Raw genomic sequence first — 18878 nt, 5'->3', positions numbered from 1 at the left:
TCCACTCCTTTGATATCATCTGGTCCCATTGCTATCTGATTCCCCCTTCCAACCTCCCATCTTAGATTTCGTAGTAGCCAGTATTTGTTTCTCATCATGCTTCTCCATATATAAGATGCCACCTTCTTCTTTGGAGCCACCTCTTTAATCCATTCCTTAAGCTGTCTATTTTTTAGATATTTCTCTTTAATAACCTATTACCAAATACCTTTGTCTTGGAAATTTTTCCATAGTTTCTTGACAATTAAATCCTTACTAAAACATTATGTGTCCTTTATAACCCACCCTAGATCCTTCTCATGTCTCGCAAGCACCTCTAAATAGATGAAAAATATCTTATTTGTGGATTTAGGCCTAGCCCAAAGGCACCTAACTATAATAGCATGAATTATTTTGGTCTAAAGATACTGAGGGGGAAAAGATACTGAGGTTTGAGCCCTCTGATTTCACTAAAATCGCCCCCTCCCCATTTGTCATGAAATGCTTTGGATATGTCAATTGTTTGGGGGTTTTTCAAAGAGTGCACAAAGTAGGTTGCCATGAGCATCTCAGAGGTATATTTTCCCTCACCTTGAAGGAAGACAAGATCACCATTGCAGGGAGTGATTTCATGTTTTTAGTGGATGCCATCTCTCAAGCTACAAGTATACCAAACCATGGTGAAAATTGGTTCAAAGGCATGAACCTAGACCTAGAAGAGTACAAACGCTACTTGAAATCACAATACAAAGGAGCTCACTCACATGTTTTACCATTCAGATACTTGTTGGAGAGATATGCACCACTGATGAAGGTTGTCATGAAGTTATTCACATGTGAGGGAAGATTTTCTAGGCTATATCAATACCACATAAGACTGCTCATGCACTTTACAACTCACAAGTCTCTAAATTTGTCTAGCTACTTGTATATGAGCCTAACCAAAATGTATGAAAGGGTGCAATGGAAAGGAAACATGCATTATCCCAGCCTCTTTCACCATATCCTGATAAAGGTTATAGTACTCCATCAGGTGAAAGAGAAGAACATGACATGAGACACCTTCATTGAGGCAGCCTTGAAAACGCATATAACCACTTCACCCAGCTAGCACCAAACCATGTCAGTACAAGCCATGGAGGTGGGATCATCAAGAAAACATGATGAGCCTAGATTTTCCAAAACCCACCTGAGCCTATCTATCTAGCCTAAAATCCTTTACATTCCAGTCATCTCTTGGCTGTGATTTCATAGAGAGAGCCCTCTCTGGTTTGGTAGTGCTAGCTACCAAACTAAAATCTTGTTCTGTGGTTACCTATGTCGATATCCTCATCAGCCTAGACGTTATGGAGGATAACAGAGGGCATGATAATTAGGGAGTGCCAAGGTGTTCTAGTGAAAGTAAGGCTCCAAAGTCATGGAAAAATGTAATTCTAGTTGTGAGGTCATGATTGCCAAGGTGTGTTAGGGAATGCTAGGGCATGCAAACATGTGCCAGATAGTATGAAGACATGTCAAAAAAGCTAAGATGTGCCAGGTGCTAAGGCATGCCAAGATGTACATGGGTGTGACAATGCATGCCAGGGACTGTCAAGGAAACAAAAGGGAGGAACAAGTTAAAATACAAGGAAATGAGCACATAATAGGGTTAATAAGTAATCCATTTACCTTTTATATGAGGGGCATGCTAGGCACACAAACTATAGGTGCCAAGGGTCAAAGCATTCTACGTTCCAAATCTTCCTCTATTTCTTCTCATATAGTTTCCAATAATTGATCTCAAATAACTTTAATATTAAACCATGCCAAAGCATACCAAGTCATCTCAATGCATGTCAAACATTCTTATAAGACTTTCCAAGTGCCAACATGTGCCAAGTGACAATGTGCATCAGGTAGTGTGATGAATGCTATGAAGTGGAAGAGCATATTGAAGAGTGCTAAGGTGTGCTAGAGAGTGCCAATGCATGCTAAGGAGTGTTATGGAGTATTAGGAAAACACAAGGGAGCACTAGGTCGAAATGCATGGAAGTGAATGAATATGAGGGTGTGTCGGGGAGTGTTAATGAGTGCTAGCTGTCATGCCAAGGAGAGAGTGACAAGTTATGCTAAGAATGAGTAAGGCATTCCAGGGAATATCAGGGAATTTCAAGAAGTGATAGAGTGTGCTAGGCAGTTCTGGGGTGTGCTAATATGTGCCAAATAGTGCCAAGTCATGCCAGGTGCTAAGACATGCTAGGATGTGTAGGGTGCCAGAGTATGCCAATATGCATCAAGGATTTTCAAGGCAACAAAAGGAATAACCAAGCTAAAATGCAAGGAAATGAACACATAAGAGGGTTAATAATTTGAGACTTTATCTTTTTCAAAAGGGGAATGCTAGGCACAGTAATAATATGTTCCAATACATACCAGGTGCCAATGTGTATGAAGTGCTAATGTTTTTCAATGCAATGTTATGCCAATGTGTTCTAGGGCATGCTAGGGACTACAGGGCTTGCCAACACATGATATGGGAGTGATATGCTATGTTAGGGAAAGCTAACATGTGCTTGGGCATCCTACTCATGGCAAGATGTTCTAGGTACAAAGATGTTCCAAGTACAAAGATGTTCCAAGACATGCGAGGTGCTAAGGAATGTTAGTGTATTGTTCCAAAGCATGTTAAGGTGTGTCATGAGTGTATTAAATAATATAGTTCATAGACACACCAGTGGAATCTTTTTTAAAGGAAATTTGCTTGATAATAAACGTAATAGAGATGAATCATGTGTTGACTCATAGGAAAACTATACTCTTATGAATTGAGGGAAATGATATACACTAATTACTTCTTAACAAATTGACTGACTATTATAACCATTATGTCCTTGGACACATATCGAAAAAGAATCCACAAAAATTGTCTTAATTTGTTATATTTTGAAAAAGAATATAGTAACAGGTACATAGCATCATCAAAAATTCATTATAATGATCAATGATGACGAACATTTTTTGACCGTCACCAAAAGTAACCAAAAAGAGCATTGGTGAGGGTCAATAAAAGATCATCAGTAGAAGTGTCACAAAAGAGAAAATTAGTGATGGGCCTTTAACGACCGTCACCAAAAGTGTCACCAAAGAAAGAATTAGTGACGGGCCTTTAACAATCCTCACCAAAAGTGTCATTGAAAATGGCTTTGGTGACAAACCTTAAAGGACCATCACTATATACACTTACAACAATGATTTTTTAAAGACCGTCACCATATGCGACATTGATGATGGACCTTAAAGGTCCGTCAGAGGCATGAAGCATCATTAAAAAATCATTGGAATGATCAATGGTGAGAAACATTTATTGACCGCCACCAAAAGTAACCAAAAAGATCATGAGTGACAGTCAATAAAAGATCTTCACTAGAAGTGTCACCAAAGAGAGAATTAGTGATGGGCCTTTAATGACCCTTACCAGAAGTGTCACCAAAGACAGAATTAGTGATGGGCCTTTAACGACCCTTACCAAAAGTGTCATTAAAAATGGATTTGGTGACAAACCTTAAAGGACCATCACTATATACACTTACAACAACGCTTTTTTAAAGACCGTCACCATATGTGACATTGGTGATGGAACTTAAAGGTCCGTCACAGGCATGACCCTCACCAATGTCATTTTTTCTTGTAGTGAGGCGTATGTGTTGTGTTGTACACCAAGGGTACGTGTATGTGTTTTTTATTACACCAGTTGTAGTTGTACATGGTATGTTGTACTCCAGGTGTAGGTGTATGTGTTTTGTTGTATGACGGGTGTAGGTGCATGTATTGTTTGGTGTTGTATGATGTGTATGGGTGTATGTGTTGTGGTGTACACTATGTATAGTGTACATAATTGAATAGAAGCAAACGCACTGGGTACTTGCTTGGTGTGGCAACTGAACCAATTTTTCTATGGAAATAACAAAGGCAAAAGTGAGGACCAATTAAAGGATAAATATTAGTATTTTATTTCAGTTTTTATAATGCATATGACTTTGATTTATCATGGTTGCGTTTTGAGCTAATTAGATGTGATATGCTTATATATGATGATTTGATCGATGAGCTAGTTAACTTATTGTGACAGGAAGTAAGCAAAATTGCAAGTGTACTTTATTGACAAGGGACCAATGAGGTATTATTTGAATTTATTTCACTAGTACAAAATGGCTAATTAATTACTAAAAAATGACAAAAATTTGCATATAAACGACTGTTTTTCAGTCGGTGACCAATAGTAGCTAATTTACAGTATTTTATAACATGACCAACTTGTAGTCATTTTTAGCATAGTCATTAATTTGTTGTTTCAATTTTATCGTTTAGTAGTATATTTAGTCATAAATTTGGTTATTAATTTATTCATTGAATTTGTCATTAATTGCCACATTTAATGACCAAATATAAAACAAAATATATTACTACATTATCACTCAAGAAAATCAATTAATAACCAAAGAAATATGACCAAAATGTTAGTCGTGTTATAAGATACTGTAAATTAGCTACTAATAGTCATATATATGCAAATTTTAGTCATCGTTTAAGTCAATTAATGACTAAAGAAATATGACTAAATTTTAGTCGTGTTATAAGATAACAATGTAAACTTTGAAATGGGAACTGATACTGCTACCCGTTTCGTATAGATAGAAAAAAAGTGACCCGATTTTGAAAAGGGGCGATGCAGAACACACATATTTTTTTAGAGCATAGTTTTTGACACTTTAAATTCTGTTATATACATTACATTTTAGAATGTTAGTGATTTGCATGCTGATTTAAAAAAGTGGTGATTCTGCATCAGGCCATTTTTTTAAAGGACCTATTTTTTGACTTTCAATTTTATAATGTATGAAATGTAAATAAATATTTTCTAAATTTAACAATTTTTGACACTTTAAATATTTTAATGTATTAAGTGTGGATATTTTTTTTAAATGCTACATGCTTTTACACTTTAAAATTTTCTATGTCAATTTTTTTTTACATAAAAAAGCAAATATAAAAATATATATATAAGAGACAAATATATATATATATATATATATATATATATATATATAGATATTAAAATGTAAAAAAAAAAAAATCTCGTAAAGCATAAAAAAATTGGAAAAATAAAAACAAAAAAAATTAAAAAAACTATAAAATTAAGTAACTAAAAGAGAAACATTTAGAAAAACAATAACAAAATACTAAAATAAAAAAAATTAAAATTAAAACAAGCTAGATTAAAGAAACTCAATAAAAATCTAAAAAACTATTAAAATTAAGATTAAAAACATAAAAAAAAACCTAAAAAAACCGAAATATACTCAAACTAAAAAAATAAAATAAAAAATAAAAATAAAAATACTATATATATATATATATTAAAAAAAATGAAAAATATTTTAAATTTTAATATATATCTATATCTATATATATATATATATATATATATATATATATATATATATATATATATATATAACTTTGTTAAAAAAAACCATTTAAAAATAAAAAAAAAAACATATATTATTGTTTTTTAAAAAATAAAAAACATTTAAAATTTTAAGAAACATATATTTATGATTTAAAAAAACATTTTAGATTAAAAAAAAAAAAAACAAAGTATACTTTTGATTTAAAAAAAAAAGAATTTAAAATATTTTAAAAAAAATTACAGTTAAAATATTTAAAAATATATATATAATTAAAAAAACATTTAACATTTAATTAAACCAAAAAAACATTTAACATGTTTGAAACAAAATAAAAAAAATAAAAACCAAAAAATTTAAATGATAATGTATTTAAAAAAAAAAAAAATGTTTAATGTATTTTTTTTAGCTTCTTTTAATTTTAATTTATTTTTTAAATCGGAATTTGAAGTCAATGTCAAAAAGAAATTTTTAATTTTTAATTTTTTAACATAAAATTTTAAATGTTTTTGTTTTAAATCATATATATATATATATATATATATATATATATATATATATATATATATATATGACTCTAACTTGACACTTTGAATATTGGCTTTGAAAAGTAGGCGGGAGGAGCGATGGAGGCGTTTCAGACTAGGGTTTCAGAAGATTGCGCCGCCGCGGCCCCTAGAGCTTTGCTCTGCCTTGGAGCAGCTAGAAGCCGGACTGTTGAAAAGTATCTCTGGTCTTGGGCCGGTTTCTACGATGGGAAAGATCTTAAGGATCCAAACAACAGCAAAAAGAGATCGGTGGTTTACGCACAACGCTGGGAGCAGGACGTTTATTTCAGGGCGGCACCAGTTTATCAAACGGAGTCTTTTACCCTAAATCAATCGATCATTACCTTGACTTGCTTGGAGGCGCCTCTCTTCGCGATTGCATGGCACAGGTCTGGCAAATCTCTCAATGGGAAACAGAGACGTATGGTTCCCATGTACCATTTTGATAAGAAGCGGATCCGTTTTGCCGATATAGGGCTGTTTTTAACTGATATGATTGAAGATCTAGTAGGGCTTGGGAGTATGAACACGGATCCTCGATGGTATAAGCTTCCTCTGCTTTTTGCTGCGCGGATCTGGGATCTTATCTTTCCGCCGCATTGTTTTGACAAAGGTATCACAGATTACATCAAGCAAACGAGAGATAATCCCGATGTGGGGACTGGCTCATCAGATCGGGTCAATCAGTACAGATCTGGGGTGGATCTATCAGATCTGGCCAGATCCAGGCAGATAGATCCGGACCACAAAGCAGACACAGCGGATCTGAAGCAATTTGTTATCAGATCAAAAGAGAAATCAGGGCCAGATCTGGAAGTTTGCCTACAACCAGAGCAGGTAAAAACTTTTTGTTTTCAGATTCTGATTAAACCCCCACAGGGGAAAGCTTGTCTAGTATGGGTCCATGCAGGAAGCACTTCTCTGCAGTTGAAACAACAAATCTGGGCAGAAATGGCATATCCCATGCAGATCCAACACCTGGTCAGTGGTAGGCGGTCACTCCAGGACTGTAGATCGATGGAAAGCTATGAGATTGGGCCAGGATCCATTATTACTTTAAACTTCAGATTGAGAGGAGGGGCTCCACCTCAAGGACAGCAAAACGGAGACAAAGGGAAAAAAGCTGCATCCTACAAAAACATTCTTCAGGGCAGCAGAGACGCAGGGCCATCTACAGATCCGAGCAGAAACGTACCCAGGCCATACATTGTAGATCAGGCAGAACAAACCCCAGCTTTAAATCTAGATTCTACAGGGCTTGACGATTTCGTCAAATCCTATGAAACACAAGCACTAATCTGCCGATTTAACAGCTATTGGCCCAAACCCTTGGATCTATTCCATTGGATATTTACCAGATGGACCATGGATTGTGAGATTCACCTATGTTCTAAGGGGTTTTTTATCGTAAAATTTCCATCCCAGGAAGTCAGAGATACAGTCATCAGTACAGGGCCATGGTTCTGGGGAACTTCGGGGCTGTTTATGACCCCATGGTTCCCAGATTTTGATCCAAACAAAATGACTGTAACCAAAATGCCAGTCTGGGTTAGACTATACAATCTTCCTTTGCACTTCTGGAACGATCGAGTCTTGGAAGGCATTGGAAACAATATAGGGAAGTACATTAAAACAGACCTGGAAAGGATTGATGACAGGATCTATACTTTCGCACGTATTTGTGTGGAAGTAGATCTAAGTAAAGGGCTGCCGGACAGTATAAGGCTGATCTACAAACAACAAAATTGGCAGCAAGTACTAGATTATGAAAACACCGCCTTCAGATGCAGGCTATGTAGGCAGACAGGACACCTGCAAAGCACATGCCCAGAAGCAAAGAAAACCAACAAGAAGCAGAAAGGGAAGCAGAAGAAAGGATGGAAATTCTCACCTCCAGATTCTGAGGAAGAAGAGTCAGAAGCAGAGGAGGAAGTGACCCCTGCAGAGAAGACTGAGATACCACAAGAAATGGAGAATCAGAAGGGAACCAGTCCGCATGACAAGACAGAGATGACAAGGGTGGATCCAAGCATGGGAGGCATCAAACGTCATCACCACTCTGATACCTCAGACTCAGACAAAGAAACCAACCCACAGAATGCAGAAACACAGATAGTCATAGCTTCGATCGAACCCTCTCAAGGAGAGTGGCGAAAGGTCGAAAAGAAAAAGGGGAGAAAAACTTGAGGCACGAATCTCACTTGCAGCCGGAATTTTTGTTCTGTTTCTTTTTTCTCTCTCTTCTCTCTCTTCTCATTTCCTCTTTTTTCTTTTGCACGTTAGCCTCCTAACGTTGCGGGGGGTGCGAAAGCACTCGAGCCTTAGTGGCATATGCTAATGTAACTTTCATTATTTTTTTAATAAAAGTTACTGCTTTTTCCTTTGGAAAATATATATATATATATATATATATATATATATATATATATAACACCTTTGATTATTTTTTTTTAATTTGAAAATATATATATTTTTTAAAAATTAGAATGGTTTTTTTTTTTTAATTTTAGTATATTTTTATCTTTTTAGGTTTTTTTTTTAATGTTTTTAAACTTAATTTTAGTATTTTTTTTTTTGGTAATTTTCTATATTTTCTTTTTTAATCTTAAATTTTTTTAGTATATGCTTTTTAAATTTTTCTATTTTTACGTGCTTAATTTTATAGGTTTTTTTTTCCAATTTGTTTTATAGTTTACGAGATAAAACAAAAAAAATGTAACTTTCTATAAAAATATGTTTATCTTATTATTTATTTCTTTATATTTATTTTTTATTTTTTAGTTTTTTAATTCTTATCTTTTGTAGGTTAATTTCCTTTTTTTTTAACATTTTTATGATTGATTTTTTTTTATGTTTGCTATTTTTTCTTTTTGTCTTTTTTGTATATATATATATATATATATATATTTTTTTTTTTTTTTAATTTTTAATTTTGTTTTTAATATATATTTTTATTTATGTTTTCTTATTTTTTTTTAACTTCTTTTTTTGGTTTTTTTTCATTGTTTTAATTTTTAATTCTATGTTTTCAATATTCTTTTGAAATTTTAATGTTTTTCAGAGTCATGTTAAAATCGTTTACACCATTATTTCAAAATGTTGAAAATTTACCCCAGGAAAAAAAAGTGTTATTCGAGCATCACACTTTTCATTTTGAGGGTGTTTTTTGCACAAATTTTGCACAAAAAATTGGTTTTCAGTGCCATTTTTAAAACATGTTGAAAATTTACCCTACAAAAAAAAAGTGTTATTGCAGAATCAACACTTTTCATTTTGAGGGTGTTTTTTGCACAATTTTTACACATAAAAATTCGGTTTTAATAGCATTTTTTAAAAATGTTGAAAATTGACCCTAAAATAAAAACCATCATTTTAGTATCAACAGTTTTAATTTTCAAGGTGTTTTTTGCACAATTTTTGCACACAAAATTCGTTTTCACTTCCATTTGTAAAACATGTTCAAAATTTACCCTTAAAAAAAACCATTGTTCCAGTATGCACACTTTTCATTTTTAGCACTGTTTTTAATGTTTTTTCGAGGTTTTTGGGCTATAGTTCCCGTTTTTAGTTTATAGTTTGTGTTTCAAAGTCTACATTGTTAGATACTGTAAATTAGCTACTAATAGTTGTATATATGCAAAATTTAGTCTTCATTTCTAATCACAAATTTATCATTTGTAGTAGTCATTTATCTTCTTTTTTTTTTTTCTGGTAGTTTCATATTCATTACATAAATGACTGATTTAGTAGTTTATATTCATTTCATTTACTTTCATTAATAATCACTATAAATGACTAATTTAGTCATGTATTAATTTTATTTGTGTTCATCATTAATCAATATAAGCTATAAATTTGGTAGTTTTAGAGCGATTTTATGTATTCGTTATTAATCAACATAAATTAATTAGTATGATTTTGCGACTAAATTAAAAAAATTTGGCATACAATGTGCATGTTCATATAATATGAAAACAAAAAGCTACATATTTTAATTACAATACTAAATAATATCAAGTGCAACTATAAATAATTTCAACCACAAATTATATTATATAAAATGTCAAGTATTAAAATATTAGTTTCCAACTTGATATTAATTAGTTGGACTACAATTTACACATGAAATATTGTTTCATCACTTCAAAATATTATCACTGTGTTGCCAAGGCATTGCAAGTGAATTCACCAACTCCGAAGACTTGACCATCAGTCTCTATGTGTGTGTCTTATGTGAGATAGTGGCTCTAAGAGTATCACTAGACTGGTTTTCTTCTCTCTCCCTTTTTTCATTTGTCGCTCCAATCACTAGTACAAAATGACTAATTATTTACTAAAACAATGACTAAAATTTTCATATAAACGACCATTTCTCAGTTGGTGACCAGTAGTAACTAATAGTCATATATATAAAAATTTTAGTTGCCATTTGAATCCAATTAATGACCAAAGAAATATGACTAAATTTTTGTCGTGTTATAAGATACTCTAAATTAGCTACTAATAGTCGTATATATGCAAAATTTAGTTGTCATTTGTAATCACAAATTAATCATTTGCAGTAGTCATTTATATTTTTTTGGTAGTTTCATATTCATTATATAAACGACTAATTTAGTAGTTTATATTCATTTCATTTATTTATATTAATAATCATTATAAATGACTAATTTAATCGCATATTCATTTTATTTGTGTTCATCATTAATCAATATAAACTACTAATTTAGTTGTTTTAGACTGATTTTATGTTCATTATTAATCAACATAAATTAATTGGTATGATTTTGCGACTAAATTAATTGTCATACAATGTGCACTGATTTATCTAATATGAAAATGAAAAGTTACATATGTTAATTAAAATACTAAACAATATCAAGTGCAACTATAAATAATTCCAACCACATAAATTATATTATATGAAATGTCAAGGATTACAATATGAGTTTCCAACTTAACATTGGTAGGACTACAATTTACACATGAAATGTTGTTTCATCACTACAAAACATTATCATTGTGTTGCCAAGTCATTGCAGGTGAATTCGCCAACAATAAAGACTTGAACATAAGTCTATATGTGTGTGTCTTCTGTGGGATATTGACTTTAAGGGTATCACTACACCAATTCTTTTCTCTCTCCTTTTGCATTTGTCTCTCCAGTGTTAGTTCTCTCCTCTTGATTCAAATCTTGTTGCTTACCATCAATATTGAGTTCCTTTTCTAAAAACAAAAGAAGATACAATGCAAAGTGTAAGACATGAAAGACGATGAACACTAGAATATAAACTAAAGTATACTATAAAGGATTTTTATGACATATACCTCAACATCAAGAATGTTAAAGCCATTATTTCACATAAAATCAAGAAACCTGAACACGTTTTCTTCAGTTGAGTGATAAATACCACTATGTGGCTAGATGACCTATATAAACAAGTAAACGTCACCATAGAAAAGAACACCTTAGTAACTTAGTATTCAACCTTCATGGAAAACTTAGGCACAATCATTTCAATTAAGTTACATGCTAAAAAGCTCAAGTTGTAAACAGCTTGTGAAAACAAATAATCTAAGGTGTGATGTTTAATCCTTGTCGTTTTATTTGCAATAACATTTTGTTCTCTAACGCGTGAACTTGGTCAACTATATAAATAACATGTGCTCAAATAACAACATGAAAGTAAACTTTTCTAATAGCCATGAAAATATTTCAACACAAAACAGTTAAAAGGATTTTGAATCAATATCGTGTAACGCTAATTTCATCTTCAAGCTTTGGATGTTGTTTAAACAAACATGATAACAATTATTTTCAATTTCATAGTTAAAATACAAAGCAAAATCAAAATAAACATTCAAAATACAATTAAATAATAAAGAGAGGATATCATGGATTGAACATTGCAATTATAAAAAAATTGTTTACCTGTCCATCGATGTCTTATTAGGCATTACTAAAACATTTGCTTTCCCAAAATAACCATCAGTTGAAAGAATCACAACATTAAAAACCATAGGAATACCTACTAGAAACATTTCCAAAGTCGATGACTCAAGTTCCTGAAGGATCTCTAACAACAAATGAATCATATCCAAAACGTGATTTGCATTGTCTCCCCATCCTTTTTCCAAGCACATTTCATGTAACCTGCCCACACCAGAATCAAGTAACAATCAAATGAAGTCATTTAAATTTGTTTTTATCTTTTATATCTATAAACTTTGAGTCTAATTTGTTTCAAGAACATATGAATTCGTTTTTAAATCCTTCCTGTCATGAGAAGGTATCAATCAAGTAGTACATCAGAAAATTGGACCTCAATGAGGTCCTCTAACAATTTCTATAATATCAATATTTGTTTCGTTGCGATATCTTGGATAGAAAAAAGAACATATCTGCAAAAGAAAAAACCATATATTACTTATGTTCAAACTCTGTATATGTGTATTCTTGGGTAGTTTTTTAATATGTCCATCTGCCTTTACCAAAGTGGATTGTAGCTTGGTTAAACTCTATATCCTTTCGTTCAATGTCAATTTCTACAAGATAAATGTCACACCTTATTCCTTCCCATTTCTCAACATGGTACATATGATAAATTGAAAGTCACATAAAAGCAAGAGAATACCCTTATCTAACCTAAACAAACAAAAGTGCCTCTAATAAAACTTCACACCTCAGAAATTACTCTACCATGTGATTAGACTAAAGGTAATATTATTTGAATCATCTTTAGGTCATATTTAATGGGATATTTGTATGTTTACCATGATGTCAATTTGGTGCTAAAAGTAATATATAAATCCAGGTTATCATCAATGAAATTCAAGTATAATTCAGAGAAAAAAAATGCCATTGCAAGGTATGGAGAGAGAAACATATTCATAATTAGGATTCTCTATTTTAGTTTGATTTGAGTTGAGTTTGTATTTAAATATATAGTTTTCTCTAAAGAAGTGAAATAGAAAGATAAGAATTGAAATAGCCCCGTGAATTTTTAATCAATTCATATTATATATCTCTAAAACAATGAGCGCATCCTTCTCTTCTATTTGATAGAGATTTATTGTGAATAAAATAATAATGAATTAAATTTCAAACACAATGATGAAATATATTAACCAAGGAAAGAAAAATGACATGACTGTGGTATTTGTGTGCTTTCTTTATCATGAAATAGTATTTAAGACAAATGTAGTTTCAAAAATTGAACTCCATTACCAATAGGAGATGTTAGTGTTGCGTAAGGAACGGATGAATTGAAGGGCTCAAGGTCTACCTCCAATACATAGTTATCATTGTCACTACAAAATACAAGGATGTCATCATTTGATCATCTAGGCAAAAATAAAAGTGAGGTTGTATTTGTGTACTTGTGATAGTATATGAAAAAGAAAGCAATAGTGGAAATCAAAGTGTGTCGTCCCATCATCCAACCAACACAGAAAACATAAATATTAAGTTGCTGACTATAGCAGAAATCAAATGTAAAACCCATTCAACTCGATCTTTACATAATATAGGCATAATGAACTAGTACAATAGAAGCATGCTAACTCAAAAACAAGAGATGATAAAAAAGAATAATGTAACATTCTTTCCTGCCAGATAATTGGCATGCATAATATTTCCATAGAATCCATCCAAAAAATGAGAAGAACTTATTGTAAAAGAACATATCGTTAGTTTCTTGTACCCTCTTTAACACATGTAGCCTAGGGAAGTAGAGGAGGCCAAATGTAGAAGGATTCCAATTGTGTGGGATATAAAAACAACAATGTGGGAAAACATGCCTACCAATTCATGAAATCTCACTCTAAATAATAGAACATGTTGAGGATAATAATGATGAAAACAAAGCATGTATGAAGATCAAGAGCCTTTAAGTTTCATTGAGATTTAGATTGTCCAAGTTTTCTAATTTTATGAAAACAAACAAGAATATATTGGGTCTACATTTAAAAGACTACAATTTGTCCTTTCCAAAGATTACTTGAAAACTTATATAGTCTATAGGATTTTCAAATCCAAATATCAACTATTGTGCATGGAATCCCCCCAAGGCATGTTTTGGGGCTTAAAGCCCAAGTTTTGACCGAATCTTGTTGTAAAAGCTCCACAAATTGCGAGCGCGGGGCGTGAAAGTATAATAGAGTCACAGGGTTGTCCACCCTAGTTTTTGTAATGTAATGTCGACTAGATAGACCTAACCATGGTCCACAGACCATGGGATTGTATAAATAGAGCAAGGCTCTAAGTGTAGAAGAAATAACTAATAGAAGGATGAGAAGTCTAGGTGATTGAGTCGAAGTGAAAAGTGTGTCTGTGGGTCCTAGAGTAGGAGAAGGTTGTGCAACTGAGTGCGCAAGGAAAGTTGAGTCTCTAACCATTGGAAGAATCTTTAAAGAAAATTTTTGCTATAATTATGTGTATCTTTTCGTGGTTTACTGCATGACTGGATATAATTTGCAAATACATTGTTTATTTACTGCGCAATCATGTATAAATGCTTTGTATTGATGAATGCTTTGTATTGCTAATTATAAGACATTCAAGTAGCCAAAGGTAGTTAATTAACACGGGAATATAAGTAAGATCTTGGGTAATAGCATGCGACATAACCCCTAGTTAGGGCTATGCAAAGGCAGTGTATCAAGCCATGAGGAACGGGAAGTGTGTGAAGCAACCTGTGCGCAGGAGCAAACAAAGGACTAGTCGAACCTCTCAGACATCTCAAGGGTGCAAAAGCCTGGTTCTAGCACCCTCCCATATTACTTCGGGTTAGACCTCAGTCCGCGCTCTACGGACTGTTGCCGAAAGGGCCAGTATTATAGGGATTTGTTTGGCTAATTAACTCTGAACCTGGGTCAGGCCCCAACAAGCCAACAAATGGTTCCGTTGTCGGGACTGGGATCTGCATAGATATGTCTGATGTCGTATCAGTGGAATCCGACAAAGAAAGGAATTGAAGAGTGGTTGGACAGAAAGATTCACGAGTTCCCGGCACAGGAAAAGAGGAATCCGCGACTATCAAAGGAAGAGTGGTTAGATTTCTACTTGTACATGGAGATCCATGAAATTTTCTTTGCATCCTTCTTTAGTGAGTTGTACGAGTGGATTGGGAAGCCAGAAGATAGCTAAGCAAGGTGTAAACTCGACAAACCTATTGTGTGGACTCCAGAATTGGTGAGCAAACTGGAAGCATTGGAAGATAAGATCACGCCCACTGTGGATCACTAGCTCAATCAGATCATAGGAGGATTCATCACCGAATTTGCGGTAGATACTTCAATAAGCTATAGCAAGGTAGAGCAATGTTTCCTCAAGGGACGGCAAGGTAAGTATGTTAAATCCTTGAACACTTGGATTAAAATGCTACTGTGTGAAAAATAGGTTATGTGAATAAATTGATGTTTGGGGCTACGCAGAGTGGGAAAATTTACAGAAATGAAGGTAGCACTAGCCCCTTGATTTCACCTCTGTGAGGGGGAGAATAAGTGCTCCTGAAGTTTTCGCTAAGAAGTGCGATCAATCTGATAAGGCAGAGAATTCCGCGCATACCACCCCCACCCATACCACCACTAGTTTCACTATCTTCACCCCCGACTTCGGCCATACCACCTCCGCCACCACCATGAAGTAGTATGGCCATCATGATAAAGCTACCAGTGTTTAAGGGAGTAGGGAATGAAGATACGAACCAGTTTTGGTTTGTGATAAAAGCTGTATGGGAAGCACGAGGTGTCACGGATGACAATATAAAGAAGGCAACGTTGGTTAGTGCTTTGCAGGATCGTGTGCTGACCTGGTACATTAAGCATTCCAATGACAATCCAAATGTGAGGATATCAGATATCCAAGCTACGCTAAACAATGAATTTAGCAGGCCAAAATCAGAGGCACAGTCGATCATTGGATTCAAGGAAATCGCAATGCAACCAGGTGAAACCTTGTGGGAAACACCGTGAATGGTTTGTAGCATCATTAACACTGCATCTACGGAGCATATTGTTGTAACAAAGGCTAACCACTCAGGCTGAGGCTTTGGAGGTCGCGATGAGATTGCACGAGACTCTGATACAAGATCCTAACCTGGGAGTTCAATAGATTCATGCGCAGTTGAAAAACTTGTGCCTTGAGATGCAGAGTTTGAAACAAGATAGGATGGCTCAGCCAGAAGTGCATGATGAGGTATGGTGCGTAAAATTCAAGGGCCAAGGGCAGTACATGGATCACTGCCCGGTGTTCGCAAATTACCTTGCAAGAGGAGGGCCAATGCCACTAAGACCAGAGGCACAAGTAGGACCAAGTGTGGTGCCTGCATTATGGTGTGCGATTTGTCAGATAGGAGGAAAGCGTGCTACAGATAATTGCCATCTATTACAGAAGTATATGTAGATTTCATAGCAGTTGTTCTATAGTTTCTGTAGGTCAGTAGGACATGATGAGTGCACTCATAGAAGTTATGAACTGATGATGGATTGAACTCCTACCTACAGAGTTTAGGCCAAAACACGGGCCCTCAATCAAAACATAGGAATGGCGCGCACTAGATTTTATGGGTGTGAATGAGGCTGAGGTTGAGTGGGACCATGAAGAGGTCGTAGACAGCTGATATTTTACAATTGCACAGGGCTAGGACATTACGCCCGCGATTGTATGAATCGAACACAACCATCATGCTTGTATTGTACATTGTTTGATCATGAGATAGAGGACTGTCCAACACTGATAGTGAGGTTACGTGATAAAGGAACACTCCAACCTCCCCCGACTCAGAACCTGCAAATGATGAGGTCTGAGCCACGCGAGGAAGACTCTAATGTAAATATCATGCTCCGGAGTGGTATTACAACAAGGGATGACAAAGGCAAGTAACCTAAAGAAAGTATCTAGGTTCGCAAGGCCCCAAGGAAGGAACCAGAATTTGATTTGGAGCGCACTAAGGAGACCTCCATGGAAGCTAAGAGGAGCTTCATTGATGCCTCCACTTCAGGAAGTAAAGACGGACTAGAGCCGGAAATCGACCAATCGATGCTCAACACATTGTTGGAGACATGCATGAAGCTGCTGCGCAATAAAAAGGATGTAAAGGGGCTACAAGAACTCATAACTAGACGCGTTGGGACCACGCCAGGAGAGCCCCGCATAGTCCGGAAGCTCAGGAAGAACATGATGCAAACAGGAAGGGAGATGAGATTGATTGTGCAGATTGGGGAATATGAGATGGACCAAGTGATTCTGGAGCTAGAATCGGACGCGAACGTCCTGCCAAAGTAGACATGGGAGTGCATGGGCATGCCTACACTACAATGGTCTCCTATCCAACTATGAATGGAAAACTAGGAAAAGATCCTACCTATAGGGAGATTGTAGGGAATCACAGTAGGCACAAAGGAGCAAGTGCGCTAGCAGATTTCAAAGTGATAGAAATTGTTGATGATAGCAATCCCTAACCTGCAGAAGGATCGCGGTACACAGAGCCACTGCACGATTAAGACAGTGAGGACGATCTGGACTGCGTCTACAAGATAACCATGCGGGAGAAAGATTGGGTAAATCCAACTGCGGATGACCGAATCTCTTTGGAGCACGAAATCTCTTCCACATCCGATTCTGATGAGGAGATAAAATGATGGTAGAACCGATTACAGGAGGTAACCATGCTCAACTGTAACATGATGACAAGGTCACTACGCTATGTGGAAACAAAGGTAAGAGATCTACCTACGTATGATGAGTTGAGCGAGTTGGATGACTTCCTGAACAAATTTGAAACAGAAGTACTGGAATAGAATTGTTTCGACGCTCTAAAATGGGTACTATGAGCTATGCCCACAAGATGGTGGGGGATGCACCAAAGAAGTTTTGAGGACTGGCGCGAATGCAAAAGGATGATGCTCATGCGGTTTGGGAAGCCTCATATGCAATTGAAAGACAAGTATGGTGGACAAACCGGCCCACACACCCACCTATCCAGGTGGATACAGGCATATGGTGTGAAACCTGTGCAAATGCACACCGTCCTTGCAATAGGAGACACGATCAGTAAGGAGGTAGAGGTAAGGCAATGGCATGAATGACCCCTCTGAATGGGACCACGAAGTATGGAAAAACCAAGTGCGTAGAAGAATATCCACGCAGAAGCTTTTAACAAAGTACGCGAGGCACTGAACAAGGTCCACAATGTGAGGTGGACTAACTGGGACCTGCACATACCAGTAGTTCTCTGGGCTCATAGGACCATGTGCAAAAACCTAACCGCGCAGGCACCACCAAGGCTGGAGTATGAAGCAACCACAGTAAGCCCTATAGTACTTGGAGAACTTAGAACACGCATGATAGCATCGATAGATATGACGGTTCGCGGAACCTTGGAAGCAGAAATCCAACAAGGAAATCTTAGACTCCAACAACTTGAAGATGAAAGGATACGATTAAGGAAGAAAAGTGCTCTAGTGAATGCGAAAGTCAACAAGCTGGAGGACGAGATAAAAGAAGATTTTCTCGAAAAGAAAAATAGGGTGATAAGTTACGATGCGTACGATCGCAATGACAGGTTTAAGGCCTATCGCCATGAATTCATTAGTCTGATGCCTTGGCTTGGACCACACATTGCTAAGCATATTGACCAGGGTAGCACATTGGAGATGGTAAAGTGTGCGATGCCAACTGTAACAATAAAAGGTGGGTATTCTCCAGGAAACATGATGGATGACAGGATGAAACTTTTCACGGGTGGTGTGACCACCTAACTAGATGAAGGAAGAATAGTCTTAGCACTCTAGGCAGTTGAAAGGGAGTGCGAGACTATAAACTATTCTACCCGGGAGTTGCGCGATATTGGAGTTGCGCACAGATGGAAAGAGTCATAAGGTCTGCAACCGTGCATGGGGG

This window comes from Pinus tabuliformis, chromosome 8 (genome assembly GCF_031772625.1).
Source record: "Pinus tabuliformis cultivar Carrire ecotype Pingquan chromosome 8, CPIR1, whole genome shotgun sequence".
NCBI lineage: Eukaryota > Viridiplantae > Streptophyta > Pinopsida > Pinales > Pinaceae > Pinus > Pinus tabuliformis.
Note: the sequence above shows the minus strand (reverse complement) of the source record.